Genomic DNA, 11242 nt, shown 5'->3' on the forward strand with positions numbered 1-11242 from the left:
AGGAGTTTGGATTTGATATCCCGCTTTATCACTACCCGAAGGAGTCCCAAAGCGGCTAACATTCTCCTTTCCCTTCCTCCCCCACAACAAACACTCTGTGAGGTGAGTGGGGCTGAGAGACTTCAAAGAAGTGTGACTGGCCCAAGATCACCCAGCAGCTGCATGTGGAGGAGCAGAGACGCGAACCCGGTTCCCCAGATTACGAGTCTACTGCTCTTAACCACTACTCCACACTGGCTCTCAACAAACATGCCACACTGGCAACATTAGACCCACCCAATGCTATCTTTCTAGAAAAAGAAGTGCTGGAACTCATCGTGAACATCTTCCTCATTGTCTTAGCATGACAATGGAGAGGTGACGGAACTGAGTTCTGGTGAGTTCCGGCTGAGCAACAGGAGCTCACCCCATTGAGCAGATTTAAACCGTCAACCTTCCAATCAGCAAGCCCAAGAGGCACAGCACCACCCACTCCTTTTTTTACATACATAATGACCACCTGTGGTTGCTCTCCCCATGCAAGCCTCTTACAGGATTTGCTGACCTGAGTGGGTCAGGATCTTCATAATACTGTTAGTGGCTACTGGGAGGGCACAATGCTTAAGTCAGATCAGACTCTGAGGGGCAGATTTTCTGTGTTCATAAACATATGCACACGTGTACAAGTTGAGAGACAGTCACCATGAGGGAGAAAGCCACCTTGAAGTAGTCTTAGGAGGAGTGTGCTTACAAACTGGTGAATTTTTGGACTGTTCTTGCTGAAATCAAGACAGCTGGTAGCCTTAAATCCACAAAGGACTCAATGGATCATGAACATTATTTATCTGAATAGGTTTCATGTCAAAATACTACCTAATCCCTATTGCAGAGCTTTCCAAATTTTTGTTGTTGGTGACACGCTTTTTAGGCATGCATCATTTCGCGACACAGTAATTCAGTTTTACTAGCAAACCAGAGGTTAAACTAACCCCTTTCCAGCCCCGGGAGGAGCGCGGGCAGCATTCACATGACACACCTACACACTGCAGCCAACACACTGAGTGTCGCGACACGCAGTTTGGAAATCTCTGCCCAACTGGAAGGAATGGAGATCTTTACATCTGCAGTGATAAATGATTTGTTCTTCTTCACTCCACCCCTCCAACTAATAGGTGCATGTTGCTCAAATCTATACTAGTTAATGAAAAAATAATAGACCAAAGTAGCTTGAAAATCATTTAGTTACTGTCAATTGTGATGCTGGATCAATGAAGGACATGATTGTCAATTACCCTTTTGCTTTTTATTTTGTCCATTGCAATTATTTGAGATCAATACTTTCAATCTTAGTTGATAATAGATATCAACAGTACTGCCTTGCTGTAGACAGACTGCTATATTATGGTAGGGTAGCTATCATAACTATTTAACTAAGTGACTTCACTTCCACTCAACTAGGATAAATATGGCTTCCCGAACCAAGGGCACGTAAATCATTTTTGGAATGATTGCATGTCAACAAGCAGTTCACCATGAATGGCAAAGGAAGTGATACATCTATGTTTCATTCAATGGTATGGCATTGGATGAAAAATACTAATTATTTAAATATTGTGTTATTTTAAAAAAAAAAAAAACAGGGACCGGAAAAGGATGATAGGTGATTGATACAAAAAAAAGAAGCACTTGGGGTTGTGCTCATGAGTACATGAACATGTATTTCAATATGATCTGTTTTACAGGATTCAACTTGTGCACTTGTGTGTCTGTGCACACATGCACCCTGCCTCTCTCTCTTTCTCTTAGGCACTCCATTCCCTCTCCTGATTCCCACAGCACCTTCTTTGCACTGCCTCCCATATTGTTCCATTCCAAATTGTTCCAAATTGCTCGCCCCCCCCCCCAATTGTAGGTGCTCCACTTTCTGTTCAGCTGCTCAGGTGCTGATCTGAAAAGCACACAAACCGAAAAGAGGAAGCAGGAGAGAGTACTGTTCTTCTACTTTGTTCTTTAGCTCCATTTACTTTTCAACGAGGGAGGGAGGTAATCATCCCCATCAACTCCCGATGAAGGGGCCAGTGAGTGGAGGGGTGGGCTCAAAGGCTTTGTGGGCACCAGGGAAACCACTCACCATAGCCCCCTCCACCTCTTTCCCCTTTTCTTCCTAATGTAACACTAATGTCTCAACAAATGAAACTGATCCGTAGAAAATGTAACTTGAAATAAGAGACATTGCACATACTTTTGTAAACCAAGAAATCTTTTTTAAAAAAGAGAAAGAGCCACTGAACCCAGAGGTGCTACATTGGTGACCCCTATCATACTGAGTAAAAGGGAAGCGGGTGGCGCTGTGGGTTAAACCACAGAGCCTAGGACTTGCCAATCAGAAGGTCAGCAGTTCGAATCCCCGCGACAGGGTGAGCTCCCATTGCTCGGGCCCTGCTCCTGCCAACCTAGCAGTTTGAAAGCACGTCAAAGTACAAGTAGATAAATAGGTACCACTACAGCGGGAAGGTAAATGGTGTTTCCGTGTGCTGCTCTGGTTTCGCCAGAAGCAGCTTAGTCATGCTGGCCACATGACCTGGAAGCTGTACGCCGGCTCCCTCGGCCAATAAAGTGAGATGAGCGCCGCAACCCCAGAGTCGGTCACGACTGGACCTAATGGTCAGGGGTCCCTTTACCTTTACCATACTCAGTGTTCATAGAATTGTGCAGTTGGAAGGGTCATCTAGTCCAACCCTGTCCAATGCAGGAATAACAACTGTTCTAGCAACTGAGCCAGTGAATTTGGGGAATCTGAAGTTCAGCAGGAATAGGTCACATAGCACAGCAGAAAATCTTAACCTCTGTAGCAGCTATGAAATATCCCATCCATGTTGAGATTCACTGATCCATAATTGTGCCACATTTGTGACTTTTCTGCCAGACTGTATACAGGCCTGACTTTCCAGAGGCCTTCAAAATAAATCCTAGCTACCTCACACTTTGCTCATTTTAATGTTCAGATGCTACAGCACTGATGTTAATGGGGATTAACCATTAGCCATCTGACTGCAACATGGGACATTGCCAAGGCTTGTATCTTTCTGTTAATAGGCAGCGCACATGTTAGACTGAATCGCCATTGGGGGCAGGATTCACCCATGCTAGGATCTGAAAGTATAGTAATGCTTTATTTATTGGCATATGCATTGATGAATAAGTTGCAAGCTGTACAAAACTACAGCTCATCCAGGTGCATAGATGGCAGCAAAGCAATTGGGTCATGTGACCTTTTACCCCTTTGCACTCTAGCACCATCCGTCAGGATTCGTTTCAGTTCTAAATGTACATGCCACTAGATTTCTCGTAACAAGTATCATTCAATGCAGTGGTAGCTGTTGGAATAATCCTTGCTCCACTGAAGTTCATGGGTTAATTCCCCATTGACCTGACTTTAAGATGTCCAATATTTTACCATCTAGGCAAAGGGAATGATGCCACAAGCAAACCATGTTTGTCCATCAAGGCCTTGGCAAATCCAAAAGATTTTGTACCCATGAATGAAACCAATCACTGTTCCCACTAACAGTGAAGTGGCTCCATACTGGTTAGTATGGCAGTGTATCAGAGCCACTCAGGAAGAAGGAGGGTTCTTCATGCCTGGGAGACACCCTAAGTATGCAGAAAGATGCTGCTTTTAATGCCCCCGTACTCAGCTAAAATAAAGCTTAGATTCATGTACATTTGGGGGTAGATTCAGGGAGGTAGCCGTGTTGGTCTGACGCACTCAAAATAAGTTTAAAAATTGTCCAGCAGCACCTTAGAGACCAAATAAGTTTGTTCTGGGTATAAGCTTTTGTGTGCATCTGAAGAAATGTGCATGCACACGAAAGCTTATACCCAGAACAAACTTAGTTGGTCTCTAAGGTGCTACTGGAGAATTTTTTTAAAAAAATTTTGGGGGGAGGGGTAAGGTATGCCTATATTTTGGGACTTCTCCATTTTAAGGTTTACTGCATAAACCAGTGGCAAAGGTTCTATCAACCTGACAGAAATGTATCTGACTCAAGAGGAAGAGGATGTGAGGAACAGCTGGGTTGGATTCATGGCTCATTAACATTAAACAGGTCCATTCCTTCTCTGTATTTGGAAAAACTCCAGTTCCTAAAGACTACTCAGGGGTGCCATGGAGGGCCTGCGATCAGTTGTTCAGAACAAACCAGACAACACAGAGGTTCCTTTGCTCTCTCCCCCTCAGCCTTCTTCAGTGTCTAGCTGAGCTTTAATCCACCGTGTCATTGCCAAGTGCCGTTTTCAAAAACAATGTGCTCAGAACCAATCTCCCCTGGCTGCTGGATGGTTGCTGCATTGTGCCAACTGAAGGGATTGTTTGGCAGGCTGCTGTTATATAACAGAATGTGACTAAGATGGCCAGATGTGGCCTGTCACCTCAGTGATCAGCCAGCATGGAAAAGGCAAGGACAAGCTGCTCTCCACAAACACGAGTTACAAGGGTGGAAGTATAAACAGAGCCTACTCGGATGTGGGAGAAAGCGCAAAATAACTGAAGCCTTTTGGGGGGATGTATAAAGAAGGGGACCAATTATAAACAGAAGAATATTTACTAGTGCTTATTTCATTCTCAGTTAATATTCTACCCCACAAGCTCCAAATTCTCTCATACCTTTAGGAAACCCAGACCAAATAGCGGAATTAAATGTTAATACAAGCAAATAATAGTTGCGTGTCCAAATGCAATTTTAGCTAGGCCCACTTTTGTGTAGCTTCTTTGGAATTATTAGGCAGGGGCAAGTAAGGTAGGAAGAGAAGGCGAGTGAAAGGTCTGGTAATAACAAGTAAGTGTTGGCGGGCAGGGTGGGGGGGGGCGGTTCGACTGGAAGGCAATGGAAGAAAAACCCATAGTTCTGTTCTGAACAGAAATGTCTATTCAGATCAGTTAAATTCCTCTTCAGGTCATTTCCAGTTTTTCAGACTTCGTGTGATGCGACTTACATAACTGCAATCCTCTCCCTGCAACGATGAGGTCTAGAAACTTGCTTTAATGCAAAGAAAACTGAAATGCTGCAGACTTCTATGTCAGGACTCTCCAACACTGAGGGAAGGAGAACCATCAACCACCTAGCCCCCTTGTTGTTCCAGCTGATGTGACCTTGAACTCTGCCAGCCACTACCAGAGGGCTGAGCAACATCTTGCCCTGAAGGGAAGATAGAGGACAGAACGGCCTGGGGAGCTTCCAAACATCTTGCTCCCTGTGCTCCAGCTGAGGTGCTCTCTGCCTTTCCCAGCCACTGCAAAGACTGTATAAAGGCCTGACTTTCCAGAGGCCTTCAAAATAAATCCTAGCTACCTCACACTTTGCTCATTTTAATGTTCAGATGCCACAGCACTGATGTTAATAGGCATTAACCACTAGCCATCTGATTGCAACATGGGACACTACAAAAACTATCTTGCCCTAAGGGGAGGAAGGATACAGCTTTCAGCCGCCGACACCCCCCCCCCAAAAAAAAAGTGGTATATAAATGTCTTAAGTTGGTATATAAATTTCCCATGGTGCAATGTTGGCCATACAAAACACCAGATTTCACACACACACACACACACACACACACACACAAACACACCATGCCCAAACACAGCTTGGCTTGTATGTAATCACAGCTTTGAACATGCACTCACCACCACATCCAAAGTGGTGGGTTGTTTTGTTTTCTATGCATTGTGCCAAGTGCTGCATATACAAAAATACTCACGGCTTCAGAAGTGGTGGCAAATGTTTATTCAGAGCCACCTGCATGTGCTAGCCAAAGAGGAAACAGGGTTCCTTTTCATTGACTGTAAAAGCTGCCATCACACTTGGTGCATTTGAAACCTAAGGTTTCTTAACACCCTCTCTGGATTTCTGTAGGTGCTGGACTTATTAGACTCATTACAACTAGAAAAGAATACGAAGTCAGTCTGAAGGTGCTTTTCTTACATTGTACTGACTGCAGAAATCTAGGCCTGTTCATATTATTTAGGTCCAGGATGGTGTTAGTGGTCAACCAGGTTGGGCACTGGCCAGGGGCCCTTTACTGGGCTGGCCTGACTGCCACCACTTATCATTACATCTTCTGAATGGCTGTTTAAGGTGTGGGCAGGTGCTGCTGCTGCTTTTAAATGGGAGCAAAGCTTGGCTCCTATTTGTGGTGGCTTCCTGCTTTCTTAATTTACCCAAAATGCAATGTCCTGGCCTATAGATCTATAAAACTCATGAAACTCAGCCTATGTATCTGGAAAACGAGAGGTATCACAGAAAACCCCATGATGGGCAAACTTAGGCCCATGAGTCAAATGCAGTCTTCCAAGCTTCTCTATCAGGCCCTCAAGGCTATCCCCAGTCCACACTCCTCACTGGCTTTGCACCCCGACTCTGTGTTTTTGCCTGACTAAAATGTGCCCTTGAACTAATGCTCCTTGCTTGGAGGATAGCATAGTCTCCACCTGCCCTGAATATGCCGGTACCGTCAGGAAAACCCTTAAGCCCTCCCAGCTTCTCACTTTCTCATGCCAAGTCCCAAATCGCCATCTTTGTTGAGGTACACTAACTAGAAATGGCTTCACATAGGGCGAAGAAGAAAGAGTTGCCAACTGAGGCTGCCTTTTCCCCCTCCTGCTTTGCCACTGCTCCTGGTTTTCATCTAAGGAATGTTGGAGGGCATGGGACAGAGACAGAGATGTGACCAAATGAACACCTGTTGCTCACACCACTTTTGCTTCTCTCCCTGCCCACCACTTGTATGTGGCCCCCAGAAGATTGCATCTCCCAGCCACTTATCAGAGAGCTGGACATCATATTGCCCTGAAAGAAAGGGAAGAAGAACACAGAGTGGCCTAGAGAGCTTCCAAACATATTTGCTCCCTGTGCTCCAGCAATATTACAATTAAGGGAAGGGAGGAAGAAACAAATTTGGATGTGGGCCTGTACAGTGGTACCTCGCAAGACGAATGCCTCAGAAGACGAAAAACTCGCAAGACGAAAGAGTTTTTCGTTTTTTGAGTTGCTTCACAAGACAATTTTCCCTATGGGCTTGCTTCACAAGACGAAACGTCTTGCGAGTTTGTTTCCTTTTTCTTAAAACCGTTAATACCAGGGTGCATCCGTGCTTCGCAAGACGAAAAATCCGCAAGACGAAGAAACTCACAGAACGAATTAATTTCGTCTTGCAAGGTACCACTGTATGCTGAGATTCCTGCATTGTAGGGGGTTGGATTAGAGGACGCTTGAGGTCCCCTTACACCTCTGCAATTCAATGATTAAATGATTCTTCACAGTACAACGCTCTGCATATCTATGCAGAAGTAAGCTCTACCCAGTTCAATGGAGCTTACTGTGTATAGGATTTATTCATTTTTGTAGGCAGTGAAATAATCTTCATTATACAAGTAAAAGCGCTTTGCGATACCATAAACTTTTAAAGCCCTGCACATTTCCCCTCTAATCAAAGTGATACATGTCACTTTACCTCCCACTGATATATTATTATTCAATATCTGCTTATATCTTGGAAACACTTTGTTTCAGAATATGTTAGAATGATGTACAAATCAGCTGGGACATTAATAAAAAGACTGAAACAAAGGGGGGAAAGGCTTCGGCAGATATCCATGCTTTTAAAATTCTATCTTAATGCACGCCACTTAACGTCCTCGGATTGTCTTCAGTACCAGAAGTGGGGAGAGAGAGTTGAGGGAAGAAGAGAGCGAAAGTTAGACGTGTGCCAATTTTCAAGCTAGGAAGCATATCCCTTTATGCTAGTTTTCTGTTTCAAATATAGATATGACTTCTCCATACATTAGGTTATGGTGCCATCTTATGGCAGCTTCTTACCACTATTTTATGTCTGTTTAATGATTTCGTAGGTATCTTCTTAATGACTTTAAAGGTTTAAAACAAGTTAAAAAACAAAGCCTGATGGCCGTATAATATAGAACTTGAAAGAGAGTTATGGAACAAAACTGGACACACAGTTTTGTTTCCTTAGAGGTATTCTACTTTCTTATGGATAATAAAAGCAAATATACTGTTTATTAACTGTATATAGTGTTGAAGCAATGATTCTTCAACATCACCTTCGTTGGACTGGTCATGTGCCTGATGATAGTCTTCCAAAGCAACTACTGTATTCCGAACTTAAAAATCGAAAGCGTAATACTGGTGGTCAACAAGAGAGGTTTAAAGACGGTTTCAAGGCAAATATTTAAAAAGGAGTATAAACACTGACAACTGGGAAACACTGGCCTGTGAGCACTCCAGTTGGAGAACAGCATTTACCAAAGGTGTCATGGGCTTTGAAGACACTCGAACTCAGGATGCAAGGGAGAAACGTGCTAAGAGGAAGGCACGCTTGGCAAATCCACACCGTGATCAACTCCGCCTGGAAACCTATGTCCCCACTGTGGAAGGACATGTGGATCCAGAATTGGCCTCCACGGTCACTTACAGACCCATTGTTAAAATCATGTTTATGGAAGACAATCTTACTCGGCTACGAGTGATCACCAAAGAAGAAGAAGATTATTAACTGTATATTTATTAACTGTATTCTGCACTAGTTCCCTACCCCATTAAAAAGAAGCGTTAATCTATAGAATTAGGTATTTCTAATTAGAAAACCCTTTTATTATTTCAGTCAGAAGGTTCTTCCTCTAGAAAGGTCTTAGCTGATATTCTGCATATGTTGGATCTGTACATGCAGTACAAATCTGAACTGCGGGTCCTGTATTGATAGTGACACAGAATAAGGAAAAGGCAGAAATCGGAGACTGAGTATGTTCTTTGCTGCCATTTCAGCAAAGGGATTCCCTTTCAGAGCATATACATGACCTAATGTGGCTCAATACTTCTCTGAGGCACACTCTGCTGAAGCTAAACAGCTCTGAGGCTGGTCTGTGCCTCTGGATAGGAGGCCACCTGAGAGCCACATATATGTGTCTGTGATTTCAACACTGGGAGAAAGGTGGGTATAAATGTGAGAAAGTAAAATAAATCTAAAAAATTCCAGACATGAATCCTATGCCATTAAGCTGTAACGTGGAATTCCCCCTCCCAACCACATTCAAAACAAATGAGGAAATAAACAAAGTCGTTTATTGCGTAGCTGCTTCTTCAAAGACCAACTTGTTTGACAGAGAAACAGACTAACCAAGAGGAACCTTACAGAGGGAATGGCACTTCTTCCTCCCCTTTCACCCTGCTGTAAATGGGCAGCAATTAATTACAGAGCAGAAATGAATGCCAAAAACTTCGGTTTCCCTGCAGCAAATTAAAATGAAATCCAGTCTTACCCAGTGAAATATGTGAACTATTAATATAATAACAAACAAATCAGTGATTTGTGTTTTCAGACATTTCAGACCCCAAATGCCATAGAAAGGCCATTGGATTTTCTGGTTCTCGCCTCAGTTCATTTTGCAGTTGACCTGAAGGCAGGGGAATTTCCTAAGCCCAAAGGCCTACTTCTGCCAGTGAAGCCTTCCTGTTTCTTCTAGCTGTTTTGAGTCCCTAAATACTCTGGGATGATGCCCCTCTGACCATAAAAGCAGTCCTATCATAACTGTCTGAAAGTATCAAATAGAAAACGGAAGGGCAATCACACGCTGGCTTGAAAATCGGAAAGCTGCACTTTAATTTAAAATGTTGCTTCAAATGTAACTATATGCCTAAAATGACAATTTCCTCTTTCAATTAACAACACAGTCATTACCCAAGGAAATAAAGCTTTCCCTACCCAAATGTGTTTCTCAGTTCTAAACAGGGAAACATTTCCTCAGCTCTATAGAAAGAGGTTTTGTGAAACAACACTCTTTCTAAATTTTCCATATATTCTGGAGGTTATATTAATCTCACTGAGAAACACCCAAACCCGGACATTGTAGTATTTTATTTTTCTGCTCTTGCTCTCTTGATACATGACAGATCACCAGCAAGTTCATCTCTACACTGAGCTTGACAAAAACTGAGTGTCCAGTCTACACACAGGTACACTACAGATTCCTTCTAACTTTCTATTAATTCTGATTTGTTGAAACATGTCTTTATGTTAAGCTTGATCTTGCTCTGTTGGAAGCTATTCAAACCATGCTATTTCTAAAATGTGTAGGCTAGAATAATTTCAAGAGCCCTCAAATGACTTACTTTAATTGACTGAAAATTGTAGCACTTGCAAGTAGCTTTTTGTCAAGAGTGGCTGCAGAGCAAGCACGCTACATCTCTAGCCAACTCCAACTATATTACAGTCATACCTTGGAAGTCGAACGGGATCCATTCCGGAAGTCTGTTCGACTTCCAAGAGGTTCAAAAACCAAAACACGACTTCTGATGGGCTGCAGGAAGCTCCTGCAGCCTATCTGAAGCCCCGGACGCCCAGTCGGATGTTCGGCTTCCAAAAATATTTTGCAAACCGGAACAGTCACTTCTGGGTTTGTGATGTTCAGGAGCCAAAACGTTCAGGAACTAAGCTGTTTGACTTCCAAGGTACGACTGTACTATCAACCAAGGATGAGGAAATTCTGGTTCTCCAGACGTTGTTGGGTGACACGTCCCATTATCTCTAACCACTCGCCATGCCGGCTGGGGCTAATGGGAGTCCAACAGCCACAGTTTTTCCACCCCTGCTGTAAAGTAATTAAAAATAAAATAAAATAGCTGCAAGCCCCCTTGAAGGAGATTGAAGGAATGCTGGGAGATCATATGTAGAGAGCATATGTGCCTCCACTGAAATGTGTGTACTCCCAGGATTAATGTTCATCAACTTCTTTGGGTTGTATGGACAGAGTGCACTCTTCGTTGGTGCTCCTAGATCTTCTTGTGTATATTTATGGGGCTACAAGATGCACTGCAGGAATGATTAATCCCCACTGTGACAAATGGATACATATAATGATCTCAAAACACATTTTAGGCAGATAACTCCCAAACAAGATAAAGCCCTTAGATTTAAGCTGCTCCAGACACTTTGACTTAGAAGGAAAGAAAATGAATCCATTTCCAGGTTTTTCCTGATTGTGGATAAGATCCTGTTACTAAGTATTGTATTTTTTGCATTTTTGTGAACCACCCTATGATCTTTGGATGGAGGGCAGTATACAAATCTAATTAATGATAATGATAGTAAGTTTTGATCAGCTTATAGTTATATTCATCACAAATTGCTTGTAATTTATTTTTTTTAAAATGTTTTACTACAAAGCAGACAAATTGAGGTCTGGGCCTTTAGC

This window comes from Podarcis filfolensis (assembly GCF_964270895.1).
Source record: "Podarcis filfolensis genome assembly, chromosome: 2".
Taxonomy (NCBI): Eukaryota; Metazoa; Chordata; class Lepidosauria; order Squamata; family Lacertidae; genus Podarcis; species Podarcis filfolensis.